Genomic DNA, 24,093 nt, shown 5'->3' with positions numbered 1-24,093 from the left:
TGTAGCTTTAAATAGGAGCTGAATCTGATTTATACGTCATTATTTGAAGTTCGGCCGACTGACGTTAATTCCTTCATTGTATATTTCATTAGTAAACAGCATTTATTATGTAAAGGGGGAATGCAAAACGATTCTGGTATTAAAATGTTTTTTGCATCGTTTACTGTGGAACTTGCGCTCGTTCGGAGTCCCAATATGGCGGTCGCGCGGCCTCATCAGCGAACGTGCTCTCATCAGCCGGTAGTTCCTCCATATTTTTAGAGCTCGGTGGTTAAAACACATTCGGGGCACGTGGCCCACGGCCCAGGCCGAATACGATCATACGGCCAGCAAGGCTACCATTAATAAAAGTGTTCAATGCTCTTGTGAGATGAAGGTAAAAGTTCAAATTGCATGAACCTCACCAAACACGCTCCATTTTGATTTCCCGTTTCCTCCACGAGTCACGAGGGGGAGCCCGTAGTACCTTCGAGAAAAGGTCTTTAAATAAATTTCAGTGGCTGAGGTAAAACTTGAAGTAGTTATTGAGTAAAAGCAGGAAAAAAAAATAGTTTACCCATCGCTTTGGAGGTACCGTGGTGCAAAGCCTCCTTTTGAGCTGTCCAACCTGGGTTCGAATCCCATCGAACGCGCTCGCACAAGTCACAAGTCAATGTATGCGCTACTCATTGCATGGTGGTTCATGTGGAGGACTTGTGTGCGAGTTGGATCGTCGGTTGACGTCCGAGACCCCGCCGGGTTACAAAGGAATCACAAGGAAATGTGACGCAGAAATCCATTGGGCCCGTCGTGCCCGCTCTACACCAACACCAGATTAAATAAATCCGCCACCTTCGACAAAACATGGTGGTCATCGAATACTAACCCCGCGTAGGTCCGGTCTTCAGAAGGAATTGGTGCGAGGCAACTGTTCTGGCGGCAAATTTGTAATCGCATCTTCTCCACACTTCTGAGGTAAATGTGTTCAAATTGTACTTTTAAAAGTCTGCCACAGAGTACAGTACATTCATAAACCTTAACAAGGTGGATTTCATTATCGTTCTCCAGAGTTTTCATGACTACCGAGGCTGATAAGGACCGACGCCAAAATAGATCGATAAAATAAGTAGGGCCATGAGCCAGACCCGGTCATTCTTAGCCACCGGTACTATCCGAGGGGAATAATGCTCATCGTAATTTTTGGCGGGGTATACATCTCTACCGTCAGAAACTGTGTGGTAGCATTGCATTGGTCGTAGCTTTGTGTGTGTTTTCCGACGTTAAGTAATCCCATCCCAAAGTAAACTTTTCCGAAACCGGCGTACCACAGAAGAACCGGACCACAGAAGTACCAGAGAAGAACCGTAACACAGAAGAACCGTACCACAAAAGAACCGTAACACAGAAGAACCGTACCACAGAAGAAGCGTACCACAGAAGTACCAGAGAAGAACCGTACCACAGAAGAACCGTACCACAGAAGAACCATACCACAGACCACAGCGTACCACAAGTACCACAGAAGAACCATACCACAGACCACAGAAGAACTGTACCACAGAAGTACTACATACCACAGCGTACCACAGAAGTACTACAGACCACAAGTACCACAGACCACAGCGTACCACAGAAGTACCACAGAAGAAGACATTCTATTAAAAAACTAATGGTTCTCTCTTATTATAGGCTATATCTTCTTGAAAATTGTTCGGCACGTAGCTCATGTTATTTGCTTTTCAAAACAGTTGTTAAAACTAGCCTAGCATTTAGTGTCTGCAAATTACAGGCACTGATAGTCCAGTGCTGGTACAATGCAGAACGTATGATTTTGTTTTCATAAAAAGTGGTACGGAAGTTTTTTGCCCATACCCTAATTCATGGATACCATGTTTAAATACATGAACTTGAAGAAAATTTAATCATAAACTAAAATAACAAAATATATTTTAAGTCAGATGTTTTACTCCAAAGAGTAAAAGGTGATCAAGTTACTTTTGGAGTTGTCGCCGCAACCGTTTTGTCTGTGGCACCGAGGGAAGGAGCTGATTGTGACGGAATAGATGTTGTGTTTGACACATACAGGGACAACTCTATCAAGAACTGTGAGAGATCGCCACGAGGTGGAGAGGCCGGCCATCAGCTGCAAAGCATCACAGGCACACATATTGTGAGGCAGTGGAGGAGGTTCTTGAGCACAGCTAATAACAAGACCAGTCTCATTACCTTCTAAGTCGGTGAATGGAGGAAACCAGAATACAGAGAAAAGCTACAGGGGAATGTTCTACATGACAAATGTTGCAGAATCACATGTCAGGACAGTGAGGAGGTGCCAGCTCTTCAGTGCCAACAGTAAGAAGCAGATGGGCACTGACTTCTCCATGCTGCTCATGCAGCAAGAGAGGGCTATCAGGCTGCAGTGATCTGCTCAGAGGACACAGATGTCTTCATAATGTCCTTGGCATTTCATGACAATATTGGAGTCCCACTGTTCCAGAAATGTGGAACAAGAACCCGGTTGAGGCTCGTTGACATCATGAAGGTTGCTGCCACTGTTGGCATAGATGTCTGTAGGGCTCTCATTGGGATGCATGCATATACAGGATGTGACACTGTCAGTGCATTTGCAGGCAAAGGGAAGACAAGCGCCTTGAAACTCTTGACCAGCAACAGGGAAACCCAGGACACATTCCCAGAGTTGGGTCATATATGGGAACTCTCCCGAGAATTGATGGACAAACTAGAGGCATTTGCTTGCTTCCTCAATGCACCAAAGGCATCATCCACTAAGGTCAATAATCTCAGGTACGACCTATTCTGTGCTAAGAAAGGTGAGATAGAGAGCCACCAACTTCCACCATGTAGGGACTGCTTCGTGAAACGTGCACAAAGAGCCAACTACCAGGCTGCAATATGGAGACGATGTCTTGAACAGGAACCCAAAAGTACCAAGTCCTGTTGGCCGAGGATGGAAGATGGAGAAGGAAGAAGGAGTTGAACAGTTGGTGGTGCACTGGATGGATGGTCAGCCAGCACCTGAGGCGGTCCTTGATTTATTGGCCTGCAATTGTAAAAGGAAGTGTTCACTGCCAAAATGTGTGTTTGTCAAACAGACTGAAATGCACTGCTATGTGCAGACTGCCAGACTGTGAGAACCAGGCATGCATCTTTGAGTCAGACGATGGGGAAAGTTTAGATGAGGCTATTGAAGAACTGGATGATAATTATGATTTTTAAAGTTTATCTTGAACATTTTATATCACTTACAATCAGTGCATATGATTAGAGATGTCTTAGAAACTATAAAGGACCCGTCTTTGGTTCATCAGACAATATTGTTGTGGTTGAGGAAATTCGCAAACCACCATTCAGGTCCCGTAGGTGAGATATCTCTGTAAGTACATGTGTAGTTAGCCCAAACCCGTTGTTTAGAGGGAATAAATGTGATTCATTCGGGCTGCGACCCTTTGAGATAGCCGTTTTTCTGTTCTATCTTTATTTTGAACCAACCACGTCTCAACCGCCATCACACAACAACCACCAACCACAACGCCGCCTCACAACAACAACAACGCCAACAGCCACGACCTTTACCTTCGCAACTCGCTCTCGCAATCATTGCATCACTACCATTCCAAGCGTCACCGTGGCCAGGGACCGCCACTTTAGACCCTCCACCACCTTCACCTCTCCTCCTTCTACCGCCATTCCCACACCGCTTGTGGGCGCCGAGCGTCAGGCTGTCCTGGCCTCGTGCGGGACGTGCACCGAGCCTCGGGTGCAAAAAGCGGCCTTTCCGAGGGGAAGTCGGATCAGGAATGATACACGCCCACTTCCGATCCCTCCAATCATTAAGCGCGGGGCGATTTGGCCCCGCCTCCAGGCGCGTCGGAGTAGAATCGATATATGCAAATTCGAGGATCAGGGGAGGTTCACGCCCACTTTTCCTCCGTCCAATGGGCGAGCGTGGCTCCACCCCCGAGCCCATCCTGATCCGGAAATTTGCATATGGGTTCTCCTGCCGTACTATAAAGCGCCGAGCGCGGGGCGAATTCAGTCAGTTTCTGTTTAGGGCTCGGGCAAGTTGGAGAGGTGTGGCGGCGGTGGCGAAGTGTGGCAGCAGCAGGCAAGACGGGTCTGGAGGAGAGTCGGTCTGTCGGGGTTCGGACTCTGTCGGGGAGCTGCAGAGAGGGGAAGCCGGGAACGCAGTCGAGGGCGCAGTGGAGTCGCTCGTCGCGGGACCCAAGCAAGCCAGCTATCCTCTTTCCCCAGAGCATCAACAACCGCCCCCCTTGTTTCCCCCCGCGCTGAGATAGTGCGAAAAGGGGGCCCCGTTCTCACCCCTTTCCAAGCAGTGCCAACGAAACCCGCGGAGGAGCGCGGAGTTGGGGCACCACCGCCATTTTGCGGCTCATCACAAGACGGGTAGGCTCCACGCGGTCTCGGCCCCAGGCCCATCTGCCCCCTTGTCATAGAGGGTGGCCCCTTTTTCTTTTGCTTTTGAATATATGTGTTGTCGACGCCATCTGTAAAGTAAAACTGTGTAAGTGTTGCCGTGTGCTCGCGTAGTCGGTAGTAGATCTGCATTGTGTTTCTTTTGTTACATTTGCTTTTGGTGCATAATTGTTGTGTTTCTTTTACATTTGCTTTTTGTGCATAATTGTTGTAATTGTATATGTGTGCTTTCCGTGTGCCGCGGAATAAATGTGACTTATATTGAACTGTTTTTCCCGTTTGGCTTCGTCTTTTCTTTAATTGAATCTCCATCTTGCTTCACGTAAAGGGTTGGTAGGGGGCTAAATACGCCCGATAATTAATCGGAACCGTCGAGGTTGACGATAACACCGCTCGGTTATCCCGATAATACGGAACGGGTCGCTTAAAGTGGCCCGTGTCCGAAGTCGACCTGCGGCGAGGTGCGATCGCCCGGTCTACCCTCTGTGTGGGTACGTAGGTAGGTCGAATTTGGTGAACAACCCTATCCCACGCGGGGGGCCGATTGGCACGATCGTGGTGAGGCCGAAAGGCCCACCCGTGACTAGTTCCCGGCGTTAGTCCGAGAGGGTCACGACGGAATTGTCCGTCCGGTGGGCGACGTGCCGCGATTCGAGTTACGTGGCCGCTCGCACGCCGGCGGGCGTGAATTCGCGACAATATGTTTATCAGCAACACATTGCACCTAGGTAATGGCTTTGTTAGTGTGGAACACCAAATTTGTGTTTCTATTCTGTAATTTTATGCCCGCCAACAGAAGATTGTGTTTCATTTTCACCTTTGACTCATTCATCAGATTGCACATGATTAACCATCCTGCTACTGTCTTATTGGTTTATATTGTGTAATACGGGTGTTTGATACCTTCATATGTGCATTATTGAGTATCTTAATCCCTGAAATTCTATATTTTTTGAGAAATTACAGGGAAAAAACATTAATCTTGTTCATGAACATGCTACAATTTACCTTTGTTTGATTCTTGGAAAGTATCCTTCAATAACAACACTCAAAATATCATGATTTTGACCAAACTACATAAATCCGTCCAAATTAGGTATTTTTTCATTCAGGGGGTGGGGTGACATTGCCTGCTATACTGATCTTAATATACAACTTACAAAAAAGAAATTTAGATTTTTGGATTTCCTAATAATTTTGCTACACACGCATGTAATTATATTGTTCCAGAACTTTTATTTACTTTCCACAGTAAATGATAGACAAATACTTTTCTAAAGGCGGTATGATTTATCACACAGGAAATAGACTGATATATTGTTGCGGGCCGGGGGTCAGGTGAGAAAACCACTATGTGGGGGAAGCTCTGTCGATTCCCAGCAGACTCCCGGAATTGTAGGCCGTCGCACATGGATAATTCCGTGATGTGGCGGGTCGCTTAACCCACCGTGAACGCCAATAACTCAACCGCGTGACCTCGGGTCCTCCCGTCTATGGGTTAATCGGGTTACCTAATTAATCACGTGATTTAATTACCAGGGAACACGCCCTCGGTATGCCTTGTCCGAACCGGATCTCTACCGTAGTGTTTCCCAAACTATGGGTCGCGACCCAAACGTGGGTCGCGAAGGGTCCAAAAATGGGTCGCGAGGACCCTGGCAAAATATATATATTTTTTTTATAAATCAAGCGGGTAAAAGGCAAACGCCACATCGTAGGACAGTGCCGTTTGGTACCGTTCCACTCGATAATTCAGCCCGAGGTGCAGCGACACTTTCGTTTCTACCTACTCTTGCCGTTCAGTACTGTTCAGTACTTTGTACCCGCCCAAAACGGTTAACTGCAGGCCAATCATTTCGCCAGCTCGCCTTTCCAATTACTCGCTCTCTCTGAAACCGAAGTAATTTTGTGAGGTGACGAACTCAGTCCGGTCACTTCACATTGGCTGACCGACAAGTCGAGACGCTGTTTTGTGTGATCTGCCTTGCTGGCTGGACTGTGCAGCGCAGTTTTCTGCTCCACATTGCGTTGCGTGTTTTGTGTCAGTTAGCCTTGACACTGACTCCACTGACTGATCTAGTCGCCTATTTCGTTTTGCAGGATGGCAAAGCGTTCCTACAGGCAAGCATTTTTGGATGCAAGAACACATCCATGCAAGGGAGGGATCAAAACATCATCACGCTCTCCGAGAAGCTGTCAGCCTTCAAGGAAAAGCTGCTGCTCTGGAAGGGGAAACTGGAGCGTGGAAGAACAGTGGCGTTTCCATCATTGAACGAGTACTTGGAGGAGTGGGTGGACGACAAGATTGGAGCGCTCGATGCGATCAAGCCCGTCCTGGTGAACCATTTGGAGAACCTGATCACCGAGTTTGATCGCTACATCCCGGACAGAGATCTGGCGTCCCAGCACTGGATCAGGAATCCGTTCCAGGATAAGGTTGACTACCTGTCTGAGGATGTCCATGGACTGCAGGAAGAGTTCATCGAGCTGCATCACGACGAGTTCCATCGACAACTCTACGCCAAAGCGTCACTTGGAGATTTCTGGACTGCGGTCAAGAAAGAAAAGCCCATAATCGGCGCCGAAGTCATGAATGTTCTGCTACCGTTTGCGACCACATATCTGTGCAAGCAAGGCTTTTCGACGCTGACTGTCAGCAAAACCAAGGCGCGCAATCGCCTCGACCCCGGCCACGACATGCGCATTGCGCTCAACAAGATTGAGCCCCGCATCGAAGACATCATGCAGACGAAGCTGCAATTACACCTCGCGCTCTAATATAGTATGTATTTATGCTGGTTGTCTGATTTTATGATATTATGTTTCGTGGAAAAAGACGCTGATTGAAGCTTGGGTCGCGAGATTTTCACCACACCCGGATTTGGGTCTCACTCAAAAAAGTTTGGGAAACACTGCTCTACCGGATCGGATCACTTTTTCGGATAGGATGCAGCTGAGCGACACTGCCAAGGACGTACCGGCTAACAGGAATGGATCGTTGGGAATAAAGTCCTGGCTAAAGTAGGATTCAGACCATGCTGGACTAATGGTAGAAAAGACAAAAACGAGCAGGGAACATTCCTAATAATAATAATAATTTATTTACAAGCAGGCGAGGAAAGATATGTGGCAAAGTGAATAGTTTTATTGTTGTGTGTAATGCAACAGAAGCGTGTGGTGCGACAATAAAACAGGCAACTTACAAAAGCGGACACAGAGCAGACTTAACGCAAAATTAATAACAATAATAATAATGATCTTCTGCAGTCTTACTTGGGCAGACAGGCACCAGGGCACACACACACACACACACACACACACACACACACACACACACACACACACACACACACACACACACACACACACACACACACACACACACACACAGTAAACCCGATGAAGAGGGAGTTTAGAACCAGGAATTGGGCATCGTAAAGGAGGAGTTTGAGTCGAGAAGGGGTGGAGTCCAGAGTGCAAGGGTGGAGTAGTAGGTGGGGCCAGGTAGGCGGGTGGGCTTGACGTCATGTGGGCGGAGACGAGGAGGCAGAGTCTGGGCAGCAGGAAGCGGATCGTGGCGGTGTCGACGAGGTGAGGCAAGAGAGAGGCGGAGAAACTCAAAAAGCAAGAGAGAGAGAGAGAGACAGAGGGACTTCTCTGACCTTTAGAGGATTTGTAGCTCGGGGGGAGGGCCACCCCAAATCGTAATGTCATCACCTGAATTGGGCGCTCTGATTGACCCCGACTCCTCACGTGGCCCACCAGCTTGGGCCAGAAACCGCCTCACTTCGTTTCCAGCAAGGCCATTCCAGACAGTGAACATATTTCGCTCCGACCCCACTACATGACACGAATCGCCCACACCAAAATTGGCATGCAAATCCTCCTGCAAAAACCCCCGGACCATGCCCGGGTGACCGGTCGAAGGTCCCGCATGCCCGCTCGGTCGTTCGCCCAGCGTCTATCGACGCGCTCGCTTTGCGCGCGCCAACGTGGCCCGCACTGTACATTCCTCGGCTGGATCGCAGCTTCACTGGCCGTAGAGAAGAGAAGACGTTCACCATCCGTGGAGAGTCCCCCACTGCCAGCGAGGACCGAAGGTACATCACCATGGATAAATCCATGCACGTTTCACGAACGGCGTACGTGTCTGCTTTCGAGCACGTTCCATACAGTGCGCGCGGTTCCGCCATTATGCACGTGGCCAACGCTCGCGTTCGCACGACTCCACTAGCGTGTGGGCGGGGCAAACACTAATATGTGTCGGATATTGAGGTTAAAAAGGAACAAGCCACTTCTACTCCGCACACTTGTGTCCCGCCAAACATGGCGTGAAGTCGTCTTTATCGGCCTCTGTACGCGTTTCTTGCAGCATGGGTGCCATGCTGGCCGTGTTTCCTGTGTTGTGAAAAACACCATTCGAGCAGGCTCTTTAGAGGTATTTATCCGCATGCCTTTTTAATGCAATCGGCAATTTTCCCCAGACCATCGGAAGCTCGAGTCGACAACCCCGCACTGCCAAGCACACATGACTCACCACACAAGCCGGATTTAGGGCTCGCCCGGGAACGAGGATCTCTGTGCAGCAGATCCTCACCGTGGCGCCGCACATACTGATTTACCTCGGGAATAATCAGATGAAAAGAAGAGTGGGGATGAAATGAAGGAGAAAATGATTTGAGCAGACCAAGCTATTAGATCATCGCAACGCACTCCCTTGTTGTCCCGCTAAACAACTTTCGACTTCCGGTTCCGGTTTTGGAGCGGCGAGAGGTTCCTTCGGGGCTCCCTGCTGACGTTCTCAAAGTTAAGTTTCCGGTTGTTATTTGTCCCGTTTTTAACTGTTTAATTTTCTCACCTACATGTTACTGTGTGTTCCTAGTTCGGTTTTGTTTCAAAAATCGTGCTATTTTGTGAGTATTTTTGTCGACGTTCTTACCTGGTGTTTGAGGCCTAGGCCTAGGCTTGAGGCCTACCGGTTCCACGCGGTGTTCGATCGTTTTTTTTTTGTTTGTTTGTTTTTTTCTCCCCATTACCTTCAATTTGTATCCTCCCCATTACCTTCAATTTTCATCCTCCCCACTTTCCAAACATCCCCCATTCTCCCAACTAATCTTTCTTATCTCAAAAAAATATATACCCAACAACAACAACAACATGCTCATCTTCTCCCGATTCTGCTTCTTCTTCTTCCTCTTAACTTCCTACTCGTCTTCTTCCTCGTTTTTTATTTTTATTTACACTTCCATGACCTAATCTGTTGAACTCTCTCATACATTAATAGTAACAACAAAAACGATCTTGTAATGCTTCATCTTCCTCTCTCACACATGTGGTACTCTTTACTGTTTCACAATGCACTACTCTTCTGCTATTTTAACAGACTGCTCTCATTTCGACCTCTCCTTCATTCCTTGCCTAAAAAATCCAACTATTACAGCGCTTCTTCTCTCCATTCTCTGAATTCGCCTTCATTGCATCCATCAAGAATTGTGTTAAATCGTATCTCTTACCTAAAACTTTTAAAAACCACAGTTTGCCAGGGATGCTCGCTTTCCATCAACCATTCTTTTTTTTCCAACTTCAGTGCCAACTCACCCCCCTCACCCCTCACTCTCACTCTCAAAGCAACCATCCCACTCTTCTGCCTCCAAGCCTCCCTCTCACCTCTCTCAAAAATTCCCCCCTCACCTTTCTCCCACCTTTCATCCCCTCACTCTTCCTTCTCTAAGTTGCCCCCCTCTCATCCACCAACCTGCCTCCCTCCACTGCCCTCTCACCTCCATCTCTTCACTCCACCTCCTCAAATCCTCAACTGCCTTCTTCCTTGTCTCTTGTCCCCCTCTCCCCCAGCACCACAGAGCCTTTTCTCCTCCTCATTTGGCCCCCTCCCCTCGCTATTCTGCAATACCCCACACTCTTTCAGCAACCCTCCTTACCTCCTCCCCTCGTCCCTTGTCCTACCCTCCCCCTCCCCCTCCACCTCCTGCACCCAAAGCCCCCTCCCCTACCTCTTCATTAAAAGTGTGGACCTAAAATATCCGGGGCCTTCGCTCAAACCTTTCAGATCTTTCCATACAGGTTGCCACTGACAAACCAGACATTATCTGCCAAACAGAAACTTTCCTCTCCCAAGACGTGTCTGACTCCCAAGTATCTCTCCCTGGTTACTCCCTCTTACGGTATGACAGACCTGAGCCTCGTCCTGGTGGAGGTGTTGCTCTCTTCATCAAAGACTCTATTCCTCACTCTCACTCCCCCACACCCCCAGGAATACCTCTGGTTTTGGCTTCCCCTCCACTCCCACCTCATGTTTATATGTGTACTGTACCGTCCACCGAACAGTGATGACTCCATCTACACCTCACTATCCGAAAACATGGACCATCTTCTAACTTCTCATCCAAACTCTCTCTTCCTCTTATGTGGTGACTTCAATTGTCATCACGCCAGTTGGCTGGGTGTGGGTACCTCTCTCACCTGCCATGGCACCTCAGCAAAAGCTTTCTGCGACTCATTGGGACTGACTCAATCGGTCAACTTCCCGACCCGGATCTCAACCAATGGTACTCCATCTCTTCTGGATCTGATTTTGACAAATTTCCCTGACAATATCTGCTGCTCTTCCTTCGCTCCAATTGGTTCTTCTGACCACGTCCTTGTTAAAGTGGACATCTCTCTGGCTGTTATCAGAGAACCACCTCACTCCGTCGAGTCTGGCATTTCACTCAAGCCGACTGCAGGGTCTCCGAACAGCCATCAAACTTACAGACTGGTCTCCTATCACTACTTTTTCAAACATCAACTCATCCTGGGAATTCTTTCAAAGAAACTTGCTCTCCCTCATGCACAGATTTATCCCCTCTCGTGTTCAGTTGTCTTACCCTTCCTCCCGCCCTTGATTTACTGAAGCTTGTGGCGAGGCAGTTGTCCTGAAACAACTTGCCTTTGCCTCATGGAAAGCAAACCCAACTGAGGGCAATCTCAGTTCTTTCCACAAAGCTCGGAACAAGTGTGTATCTACCCTCAGGAGAGCCAGAAAACAACATCTTTCTCATCTCAAGTCTGAACTCTCAAACCTCTCTCCCTCCTCAAAATCCTGGTGGCGTTTAATCAAATCTGTTTCTGGTGTATGTTCCCCCTCCATCCCCTCCCTTACCTCAAATGGCCGCACTGCTGATTCCACACGTGATAAAGCTGAATGTCTAAACTCGGTGTTTGCAGCTAAATCTTGTGTCCTAAACCCATCACTATCTCTACCCACTTTACCCAGTCGCACCCAACTGTCCCTGGACTCTGTATCTTTTTCTTTTGACAAAGTGGAGAGCTTGCTTTCAAACCTCGACTCAGATTCTGTAACCGGTCCAGACGGCATCAGCCCACATGTCCTCAAAGCCTGCTCTTCTGCTCTTGCTCACCCTCTCTCTATTCTATTCACCCTCTCATTTGCCCAAGGTCATCTGCTTGGAAATCTGCTAACATCACTGCCCTGCATAAAAAAGGTGCAAAAACAGATCCCTGTAACTACAGACCAATCAGCCTTCTCCCAATCATCAGCAAGGTGATGGAATCCACCATCGCTTCAGACATGAAATCCTTCCTCTTCTCCAATGGCTTGATTTCCAATCATCAATTTGGTTTCAGACCAGGTCACTCTACCCTGGATATGCTGCTTCTGCTCTCCCATCAATGGATGGAGGTCCTCAATGCCAGACAGGAAATCCGAGCCGTATCCCTGGACATATCATGTGCTTTTGACACAGTCTGGCACCCTGCCCTACTCACCAAACTCTCTTCCCATGGTATTCAAGGCCATCTCCACTCATGGCTCGCAGACTTCCTCTCCTGTCGCAGTCAACGTGTGGCCCTAAATGGAGTTCTTTCATCCCCTCTTCCTGTGCAGGCTGGAGTTCCTCAAGGTAGCGTTCTGGGCCCTGTTCTTTTTCTGGTTTTCATCAATGATCTCTCGGACTCTCTGGAAAATCCTCTATTTCTCTTTGCCGACGACTCCACCCTCTGCCGTACCATCTGTCATCCCTCAGACCGGCAAGCAGCAGCTTCTTCGCTCACTGCAGATCTGGATAAAATCACAAACTGGTCCAACACATGGAACATGTCTTTCAATCCAGACAAATCTCACACTCTCACTATGTCTCTTCGAAAGGACCGTTTACAAAACCCCCCATCCACTTTCTCAACAATCCTCTGGAAGAAGTCTTTTCTTTCAAGCTTCTGGGTCTCACTATCTGCCATGACCTTTCCTGGGAAAGTCACATTTCCAACCTCGCCTCAAAAGCCAGTCGCCGACTGGGAATCCTCCGTCGTGCAAAGTCCTTCCTCGGCCCTCTTGAGCTCCTGACCACTTACAAAGCTTTTGTCCGTAGCCTGATGGAGTACTGCTCTCCCCTCTGGGCTGGTGCTCCTGCCCCCCACCTTTCTCGGCTTCACGCTGTCGAAACCAGGGCATTTAAGATCATCGGCATCTCCCGCAATGAAGCTGAGTCTTTGGGCCTCTCACTCAATCACCGCAGGTTGGTCGGTGGTCTTTCTGTCTTCTACCGACTCCTCTCCAGCCTTGCCCCCCTGCTCTCTCTGCGATTTGTCCCCACCACATTTCCACAGGGCGCTCAAGGTCTGCCAACAACCCCCTTCTGGTAAAACTACCAAAATCACGAATCACTGCTCATCTTCACTCTTTCATTCCTCTTTTTTCCCGCCTTTGGAATAAACTTCCTCACTCTATTCTTTCCCATTCTTCCCTCCAGGCTTTCAAAACAGCTGTTCACCACCACCTCTTATCTTCCCCCATCCAAATCCTCGATCTTTTCTACCCCTGATAATCCACCCAAGCCCACTTCCTTCAATTCTCCTGCTTTCCTTCCTGAAAGTCCCTGTAATGTCCATCTTCTCTTTGCCATGTTCCCTGTCCCATCCCCATCCCTCTCCCTTCCACAGTCCACCTAATGTGTCTGTTCCCCACTGTTTTGTCTCTTCCACTCCCGCCCCTCTTGTCTCATGCCTCCTTGCTGTGAGTTGTGTGTTAGCTCTCATACGAGCCTCGACCAAGGTATAAAAAAAAAAAAAGGAAAGGGACTATCTACACATATAATAATGGAATAACTGTCTTGGGACACATTTCTGTTGTATGCATGCGGGTCAGAGAACCGCAACAATATTACAAGTGTCACCAATGACATACCTTTCAAACTAGGCATGTTTCACACTTTTTGTTGAGAAGCAAATGATCCTAGCAAAAGGTGAGACAAATTTCAATGTTAATGTTTGACTGATTAAAAAAAAAAAAGCTGTTAAGTTGAAGTAGGATATTTTACCATGTACTGGCCATTTTGCACAAAAGCTTATTTAAGGGTAGGCATACAAACAGTGTGATAACACACAAAAAGCTACCACCAATGCAATGCTACCACATATTGTCTAACGCTAGGGTTGTATACCTTGCCAGAAATCACGATGAGAATTATTCCCTCCAGATGGTCACAACCAACCCTACTGGCCCATGGACTATAAATCGGAGATCGTTAAAACGCTAAATTGTACTTCTCCTTCTTCATCTTTTTCTTCTTTGCTTTTTCACCAGCTGAGCACAATCAAGGCTGAAGCGATAAAAATGATAATGAAACTAATTTCGAACGGTTTTCGATGTCCACTCAATATGTGCTATATCAAATGATCATGTAACATGTGGTAAAGTTTCACTTTCCTCCAAGCTTAATGGCAGAGCTGACCTGTTCAGGGAGTTGAGGAGTAAAGCTGTGCGTGCGCCGGGGGTGGACAAGGAGGCCTATCACCTATGTGTGAGGAATCTGTGAGGAGGTAGAGCATCACCTGTGGTCAAGCGACGCGCTGCTCCAGTGCATGCTGCCATACCTGATCTGACCTGTGTCAAATGGTAATGTATCATGTGGTAAAGTTTCCATTTCCTTCGTTGAATGGTTTTCGATATACGATTAATTTGTGCTCTATCAAAAGGTCATGTAACATGTGGTAAAGTTTTAATTTCCTCTGTTGAACGGTTTTCGATGTACGCTCAATATGCGTGATATCAAATGATCATATAAAACGTGGGAAAATTTCAGCTTCCCTGTTGAACGGTTTTCGATGTATATTCTTAATAAAATGCAGACACCTATGTACACAGCCGATTGCTTCAACACGCTTTTCGCTTCACGAGTGCAGGCTAATTGCAAATTACTGCCTCGACTGACTGCTGCGAAGACAACGGCAAACGAGTTGGCAAAACCTTTGGACAGAAACTGCTTCGGTAGCACCAACGCTCTGTCAAGAGCAAGGCACAATGAAGATGATGAGTTGAGGAGACCATAGGAGGAGGCATTGTCTTGTCAAGAAGAGAAGATAACATCTCACACCAATATACAAAAATCTCAAAATTCCATGTTCAGAGGGAATTCAATTCATGGATTCGAGCAACAATTGTTTAGCAAGTCTCAAATCAGCAATTTCGTTTCCCAATAAACCAATCTGCAAGCCAAGGGGATCCAGTACAGTTAAAAGTGTCCTCCGAACCCATCCTTTGTAGTTGCGATTGAAGGAATCTTGAAGCTCCAGTACCTTACTGTGTGAAAATGGTTCTTCTGCATCCAGAGATTGCAAGGTGAGATACATTCATGAACAAGAACACTCATTTGTAAATTTTGCATTTCAGTTTCTTTTCCCAAACAGTGCCATCAACTCCTTTTTACAATAAATGTCTTTTAATGTCACTGACCACCTTTATTTATATACACGTGTAAAGAACTTAAGTATGGGCTGTGTTCTGGACCATCACAATAACCAAGAAAATTATTTAGAATCCGTTGTGTTTTTCAGTAATTAACTCATAGATTGATAAAGTATGCAGGTTCAACAAATAACTTGAGACAACTTCAGAGGTTTTGTTGATTTTTTTTTTTTAAATCACAAAATAAGGATGTCTGTAATGACACTGTTTTACACCAAAAACTCAAATGACTTCATCACAGGGCTGTTGCAAACACATCATGTGATGCAGGGCTCATGACCAGTCATGGATGACATTGAATTATGTCATCATGAAATGAATGTATCAAAAGGTCAATAATGTGTTCGCATCATTAGAACGAATAACTGCAACAACCCTCTTTCTCAACCCCTGAATAAGTCACTAGGAATGATCGAAAGTGAGCTTTGCAATTCCAGGTGCACAACAACCTGCAACTGTGCCAGAGTCGGCAAAGGAGGATCCATTATTTTAACTCTATGATTAAGAATGTCTCAAACATGCTCTATTGGATCAGGACTTCTTTCTGACCAGAGCAATGAGGTGATGGCCAATTTCATTAGTGGGCAATGATGTGATGGCGAGTTTGACAATGATATTCATGAACAAGAACACCCATTTGTAAATTTTTCATTTCAGTTTATACTCCCAAATAGTGAGATCAGGTCAGGCATGGGAGCATGCACCAGAGCAGCACGTCGCTGCGTCCACGTCCACTCCAGGGAGCTGCATCTGGCTATCCCACAGGCAAATGCCTGGCCCATCCCCGTCTCCTTGAGATGCCGATCAACCTGCTGCAAGCACGAGGCACGTGGTCGGACCATTGGCCTTCTCCTCTCACGATGCTCCCTCACTGCGAGAATCTGGTGAGCACGCTCAGCGTTAGGAAAATGAGCCACATGTACATACAGCCGCAGCTGATGTTCATGGACTATGCAGGTAACAAATCTCATTTGAGTCTCTCTCAGCAACCGCTCGTTGGACACAAAGTCCAACCAGCGACAGTCAAGAATTCTCCGAAGAGACTGGGTACCAAAGGAATTAAGTCTCCATCTAATATCCCTGGTCAGAGTCCAAATTTCACATCCAAAGAGCAAGACTGGAAGCAACAAAGACCTGAAGACTCGGACTTTCGACCTCCGACACAGGTACTGACACAGCACCACACCCCATGATCCAGTGAATCCATGACTCCCCAGGCCAAACCCAGATGCCAATTGACCTCTGGCTCATAGCAAGCAGAGACATGAATATCACTGCCAAGGAAAGTGAATCTCTTCGTGACCTCAACGTTCTCACCACAAACAGGTACAGACTATATAGCAGCATCCAAGATGTAATTGAAGGCCTGGATCTTAGTTTTGACCCAAGAAACTCGTAATCCCAGTGGCTCCAACTCCTCAATCAGCACCTCTCGGGCCTCCAAAATGATATCCAGAGTCTCCACAAAGATGACTGTCTCATCTGGGAAATCAAGGTCAGAGATCTTGACATACCCAAACGATGCACTGCAGCTTGATCTCTCTGACATCTTCCCCAGAATCCAGTCCAGACAAGCGCTGAAAAAAAAGTGTGGGGGCCAGTACACACCATGACAAACTCCAGTAACAACTGAAAATAAGTTAGAGATGGTATCACCACATCTCACAGCACTCGCAGTACCAGAGTATAGTTCACACATCAGATTGATCAGTTTTGGTGGCACCACAGGAAGACCAAGAATCCTCCAGAGGGTATCCCGATTCACTGAATCGAACGCTTTGCAGAGATCAACACAGGATGCAAGCAGCCCCTGCCAAAACTCTCAGCTGCGTTCGGTGAGGACACGAAGAGCAAGGATACGGTCAATCATCGACATCTTTGGTGTAAAGCCTGATTGTTCCGGATGCTGGTGCTCAAGCAGATGGGAGCGATCTCAATCAAGAATTATCTGAGCAAAGACCTTGCCCAGCACTGAGAGCAGCCTCACCCCTCGGGAGTTGTTGCCGTCCTGGTGATCACCCTTCCCTTTCCAGAGAGTGACAACAAGGCCCCTCTTAGTCAGTTGGGATGATGCCTTTGTTCCAAACAGAGCACAGAACTGCATGCAATGACACGAGTACATTTCCACCAGCTTTGAGAAATTCAGCATGGATGCCACTTATCGCAGGAGATTCACCCCATTTCAAGTGGTTCACCGCAACCTGTGTTTCCACAAGCGAAGATGTATCACAGTTGATTGGAGGGTCAGCAATTGGGATAGTAACATCCCTGACATCCAACTCGACGCTGGTGGATCAGCTTGGTACAGCCGCTCAAAGTAACTGGCGCAGCGGGCCTTCACCTCAGACTCCTCTGTCAAGAGCCTACCACCATCTGCTCAAACTGCAGTATACCGAGAGATGGGCTTGGAGGAATGTAATGTGCGAATTCACCTGTAAACAGGACGATAATCACTTGACCACAGGTGATGCTCGACTCCCTCATCGATTCCTCGCACGTAGGCCTCCTTGTCCACCCTTAGCACATATACAGTGTTATGCCTCAGCTCCCTGAACAGCTCATTTCTGCCATTCAACCTGGCCCTGTGACTGGTCAATGGTATCCAGTGTCCCTTGAGAGACAAAATTCTTCTTCGTCCTACAGTGAGTTCCAAGACATCCACTGGCAACATCAAGGACGGTGGTCTTGAATGGCACTCCACAACTCTTCAGGATTCCCCAAAGCACCCAGGCCCCCCAAATCCCAACTCGGCCTGTTTGCAAACTCCACAGCTACCCTCTCTCATCCCTGAGCTTGCCAGCATCCAACCTAGACTGGGATGGTACCATCCTCCTGGATTTAAACTGCAACTTCAGAGTTGCTTCAACAAGCCTGTGGTCGGTATTGAGGAACTGAGCACTCCGGTCGACCCTTCAGTTCTGGATCATCCTTCAGTGACCATCAACGAGCACATGGTCAATCTACATTGCCACACCACTTGCGTCAGAATACCAAGTCCAGCGATGAGCCTGTGGACGCTGAAACCATGAACCAGCCACCTCCACTCCATGACTTCTTGCAAAGTCAAGGAACTTATCGCAATTCTGGTTCACAGTTCCAGACCCATGGGGACCAACACATGTCTCATTACCATCCCTTTCAGTTCCAGTCGATGCATTGAAATCCCCCAAGACTAGAAGAGTATCTTGCCCGGGGCACTGATCAACCACAGACTCAAGTGTGGCATAGAATGTGTCCCTCATGGTGGAGATTACTCGCCTCAGTTGGAGCATATACAGAGACCAGGGAAAGGATACACAAGGAGTGACAAATCCTTATTTTTATAATATGCTCGTTGACCGGTATTACCTCAATTATCATTGGAGTCAGCTTATTGGCACAGCGACAGCAACTCCTTGGGCAAGGCAACCATCAGAGCGACCAGACCAATAGTCGGTAAAACCACCCCACCATGATGCCGCCGCAATTCGGTCTCCGAACCTCAGAGAGCGCTGCAATATCCATGTCCAAACGCTTGAGCTCAGATGATAACAGGCAGGTGATCATCCTCTCTTAGGGATAGGACATTCCAGGTACCCACCCGAATGGACCGCCTCAGGTTATAACCCAAGGAGACCACCTTCTCGTGGACGACACCTCAGCACCATCCCGGCACATGCTACCACAATTTGACCCCGGAAGGTTACCCTATGGTTTTCCTCCTTTCATTAAAGAGTTGAGGGCCCGAAGGCTTTGCCCCAATCCCGTCATCCGGTGAGCTACCCTGCAGAGGGCAGCTCCACAGGAGGTACTCCCACAGAGTGGGTTTTCAGATTTCTTTGTGCTTTTCGTATGTCTTGCGGAATGAAGGGTTTTACGGTGGCCGGAGTGCAAATCCTGCCACTAACGTCCTAATTAAAAATAACAACTGCAGGACGTCCGCAGACACAGTTGGGCACTAGATATGGACGGCCTTTGACTCACAAGGAGCTCCTCCACTCTTTGAGGTTCTCTCGGCCAGTGGTTCCCAAACCCAGGGTTGTGACTCGAACTTGGTCACGAGTGCCGACTGATGGATCGCGGACGACTCTGCACCGCTTGATCTTACAGCGATATACTGTATTGAAACATTGGCAGCTTGCCAACTACTCGCAAATCCCAGTTTTTGAGGGGTTCTTCACATCGAAAGCATTTTCTCCGAAAATTTTTATGGTCGGCACCGTTACCATTTGGGTCACAAGGCAAATGTGATTTCAAATTTTGAGGTGTGGACATAAAAAAGTTTGGGAGTCACTGCCTCGGCCACCCTGCCAGCCCCTCTGACATAATTCCTGAGCAGTAAAGGCTACCATTTTCAAACCTTTTCACACAATTGAGCCATGCACTGCCCAACATGGCTCCAAGCATTGTTGTTGGAAATCTTAGTGTGTACTGTTGAACACTAGGAGGGACAGCAGGAAACAAAGATTATGTCTACATATGAATTCATCAAAATTCTATTGCCACAAGTGTGAAGATATTCATGAGAGGCTGTCTATGTATATATTATACATGCAAATCTGGGGGAATTTTCAACTCCCCCTCCCCTCCCCACCCTTCTCCTCAACCATTTTTCTATACTCCATAAATATCTTTCCTTATCTTCCCTAAACTTAACCCATCTCCTTCCTTCTCTCCCCACAATGCTTTCAATTTCTATCATCCTTCCTCACTTCCCTATCTCAATTTCCTTGACCACCCACCCATATGCAACAACCTTTTGCCATGAGTACAGGAATGTAATAAATAGATGGCCCCAGAATATAATTTAGAAAGTTGCCAAATGAGTTGTTTGGTTTTATCAAATGCTTCATCATTGCAAGATTCTTTTCAAAAATAATTTATTTCTTCATCTCTCCCTCAAACCCCCTTTCTCTCTGTCATTCATCCTATTGGATGCAAATGAATACATCAAGGTCGCCCATTTTGGTTTTGCTGCATGATTTTGTCCTGGAATGTCCATCAGTCTGCTGGGACAAGGAATTACGCAACTCCTGAGGCAAGCCTGTATTTGGTGCCCATTCATTTGTCCTCCAGCTGACTCCAGCAGTCTTGAGTTGACTCTGCATTGGTTCCTGACAAAGAGCTATCCAAGCAAATTACACAGGAAACATGAAAGTGCTGTTATTGCGATATCATTTGTGTATGTGGTATTCTCTCCTTAACAATGAATTGCCATTGTTAAGTTGTGTGATGCTTGTTTGCGACATTCTTTGATGCCTGCAATTCCATTCTGGATTGCATGATGCACAAACAAGGAACCAACTCAGTGCATTGGCATGTTGGTAATGGACTAGAAATGAAACCTAGAAATGAATGTGCAATGCAATATGAGCACAGCACAGAGCATTTAACAGCACAAAGTCTCACTGAGGTATATATAGATAGCAGTAGATTTGAGAATGAATGATCTATATTAAAGTAGGCAACAATGAGTTTTTCCAAACTGGCCAGGAGTTGAGAAATTGCAAGTTTACCGCCATGGGAAACAAGTTGAGGCTAATGTGTGATATGAACTCAAACTTGATATTCAATGAGTACTTGTTATCACATAATCTCTCATTTCTCGGCCTTCGCCTTTGTCTTGTAATATTGTTCTTTGCCGTCACTTTGTTAGCTCGTGCTTTTATTTATTTTGTTTCACTGCTTCATTCAGTTGAACAAAGCCATGCTTCAGATCTAAGACTTTACCTACTTCGATTTATTCAACTGTGAACCGTTAACTGGATACCTTCAACCACGGATAAATTCCTTTGACCCAAACCGTTCGATGCCGACCCCAACTCGAGCAGAGCAGCTAAGAAATGAAGCCATGCCACAGGAAATTCCAAAACTTTCTCACAGCTATTGGTTCTCGTACTCCTGACAAACTAGCAATACTTGTCAATTATGTGGCACTGCCAGTATACGAGTACATAGCGGAATGTGAAATGTACCAAGGTGCTATAGAGATACTCAAGACGCTGAATGAGATATTTGCAAGACACCTCCTCATCACTCGGAGGCAGGAATCTGCTGAGATGCTGAAAGAGCTAGACCACCAACTCAAAGTGCTGAAGCAACTCAGCAAAGATTTTAACTTCTGTGATGTAACAGCCACACAATGTCATGATGACTCAGTCAGAGACTCCTCATCAACGGACTGCAATCTGCTCATAATCGCCAGCGACTCTTGGAGAATAAGACTCTAAATCTTCAGTCTTCCTTTGACCAGGTCCACACTCTGGAGTTGTCCCAAAAGCAAGCAGACTCTTACCATGCACCCTCAATCCCAATGGCTGCTACATCATACACTGGTATCCAAGAGGCTTTGGATGTCTCAGCTACAGCTTGTGCAACAGCCAAACCACCATCTGCCATTTTGACCGCAAAATGTTTCTTCTGCGGATAAAATAAACATCCTCAGAGAAAATGCTCCAAGGATGTTTGTGTAATCTGCGATCTTCGCTTCAATAAAGGTCACTTTTCAAAAGTCTGCGAATCATTCATCTCCAAATCCACCTCTGCTGCAATGAACTTACATGCAACAGTTTCAGCAGCATCTCCTGCATGCCTCTCCAAAGCCCTTCTGAAAGTACAAGTCAACAGACTGACTATCAATGCACTTCTAGACACACGTTCAGTTCCTTCAGGAAGTATTCACACCCCTTGACTTTTGTTGTGTTACAGCCTGAATTTAAAATGGATAGTTTTTGGGGTTTTTTTGGCACTGATCTCCACAAAATTCCCCATAAGGACAAGGTAAAAACATGTTTTTAGAAATTTTTACAAATCAATTGAAAATGAAAAGCTGAAATGTCTTGCAGCAATAAATATTCAACCCCTTTGCTATGACACTCCAAATTAATGGAGCTCAGATGCGTCCAATTTCCTTTGATCATCCTTGAGATGTCTCCAGAACTTGATTGAAGTCTACCTGTGGCTAATTCAATTGATTGGACATGATTTGGAAAGAAACACACCTTTCTATACAAGGTCCCACAGTTGACAGTGTATGTCAGAGCAGAAATTACCAAGTCCAACGACCTCTCCATATAACTCCGAGATAGAATTGTGAGGAGGCATCGATCTGGGGAAGGGTAGAAAACAATTTCTAGAGTGTTGAAAGTTGCCAAGAACACACTGAGCTCCATCATTAGGAACTATAAAGAAATGGAACTACCCAGACTCTTCCTAGAGCTGGCTGTTCGACCAAATTGAGCAACAAAGCGAGAAGGACCTTGGTCAGGGAGGTGACCAAGAACCTAATGACCACTCTGACAGAACTACAGAGTTCCTTGGCTGAGATGGGAGAACCTGCTGGAAGGACAACAATCTCTGCAGCACTTCACAAATCTCAGCTTTATGGGAGAGTGGCGAGACGGAAGCCAATCCTGAGAAAATGGCACATGACAGCATGCCTGGAGTTTGCAAAAGACACGTGAAAGGCAGAGCGTGAGGAAAAAGATTCTGTGATCTAATGAGACGAAAATTGAACACTTTGGGCTGAATGCGAAGCACTACATCTGACAGACACCGAGCACAGTTCATCACCCATCTAACACCATCCCTCCCATGAAGCGTGGTGGTGGCAGCATCATGCTATGGGGATGCTTTTCTGAGGCAGGGACTGGGAGACTTATAAAGATAGAGGGAACAATGAATGGAGCCAAATACAGGCAAATCATTGAGGAGAACCTGCTTCAGAGTGAGAAAAAAAACCTGAGACTGCGGCAAAGATTTTCGTTCCAACAGGACAATAACCCCAAGCATACAGCCAAAGCAACACTGGATTGGCTTAAGAATAAGAACATGAAAATCCTTGAGTGGTCCAGCCAAGATCCAGACTTGAATCCCATTGATAATCTGTGGAAAGATTTGAAGATTGCTGTTCACTCCCCATCCAACTTGACAGAGCTTGGGCAAATCTGCCAGGAAGATTGGGAGAAAATCCCCAAACCCAGATGTGCAAAGCTGATACAGACATACCGAGGAAGGCGAGAACCTGTAATTGGTGCCAAAGGCGCTTCTACAAATTATTGACTCAGGGGGTTGAATAATAATTGACGCAAGACATTTAAGCTTTTCATTTTTCGTTATTTGTAAAAAAAATTCTAAAAACATGTTTTCAATTTATCATTATGGGGAATTTTGTGTAGATCGGTGACAAAAAATAAAAATTAAATTCATTTTAAATTCAGGCTGTAGCACAACAAAATCTGACAAAAGTCGAGGGATGTGAATACTTTCTGTAGGCACTGTTGCTCAGAAAGTTGTGAATTAATGTTTTATGAAGTCCCTCAATCTCAAACTGTATCCATCGACGAGTAAAGTCTCCATGGCCTCTGTATTCCTCTGCACAAAGACCCTTGGATACTACCATGTGGAACTCATCTACGGAGGCTGTGTTTACTCCGATATGAAACTTACTGTCCTGCGGAACTTGTGTGCTGAAGTGATATTGGGACGTGACTTCTTGAGACAGCATGCTAGTGTTGAGATTCCCTTCGATGGTGATGATTCCGAATCTGATTCATGCATGTTACAGTCCCAACAGAGGGCGAGCTTGGGGGAGGGGAAGGGGTGGGAGAGGGGAGGTGTCAGAGAGAGAGGGAGAGAGTGGGGGGGAGGGTTGGGAAGAGAGAGGGGAGGAAAGTGTGGAGGGGGAGGGGATTCTGGCAGATGTGATGCTGAGTTTATCGTCCATCCGAGAGAGGGTACACACATTGATGAATCACCCTGCCTGTGAAACACCGGGATGACAGCTTATAGCAGAGTCTGGATTCAAACCCAGGCTAGATAGCTGAGGGCGAGCATGCATACTTCTTGGCCATCCTGTTGTGATGTGGCGATTCATTACTTTGAACCTAGAAACATTTTTTACTCATTGTAATCATCTAATT

General features: G+C 46.7%; 1 long non-coding RNA gene across 2 annotated transcripts; it reads left to right on the top strand.

Moving 5' to 3' along the window:
• Window positions 1-435: 435 nt before the first annotated feature.
• LOC147018022 (uncharacterized) lies at window positions 436-23,749 on the top strand. Of its 2 annotated transcripts, XR_015062219.1 has the most exons (4): window positions 436-954; window positions 14,163-14,344; window positions 14,632-15,067; window positions 20,128-23,749. It is a non-coding gene; the product is annotated as an uncharacterized LOC147018022 (long non-coding RNA). The 2 variants fall into 2 exon arrangements; XR_015062218.1 differs by having other exon boundaries at window positions 14,163-15,067.
• Window positions 23,750-24,093: the final 344 nt, after the last annotated feature.

This window comes from Eptatretus burgeri, chromosome 10 (assembly GCF_056783735.1).
Source record: "Eptatretus burgeri isolate ZD-2024b chromosome 10, Ebu_testis_v1, whole genome shotgun sequence".
Taxonomy (NCBI): Eukaryota; Metazoa; Chordata; class Myxini; order Myxiniformes; family Myxinidae; genus Eptatretus; species Eptatretus burgeri.
Note: the sequence above shows the minus strand (reverse complement) of the source record. Positions and strands in the feature narration are given on the sequence as shown.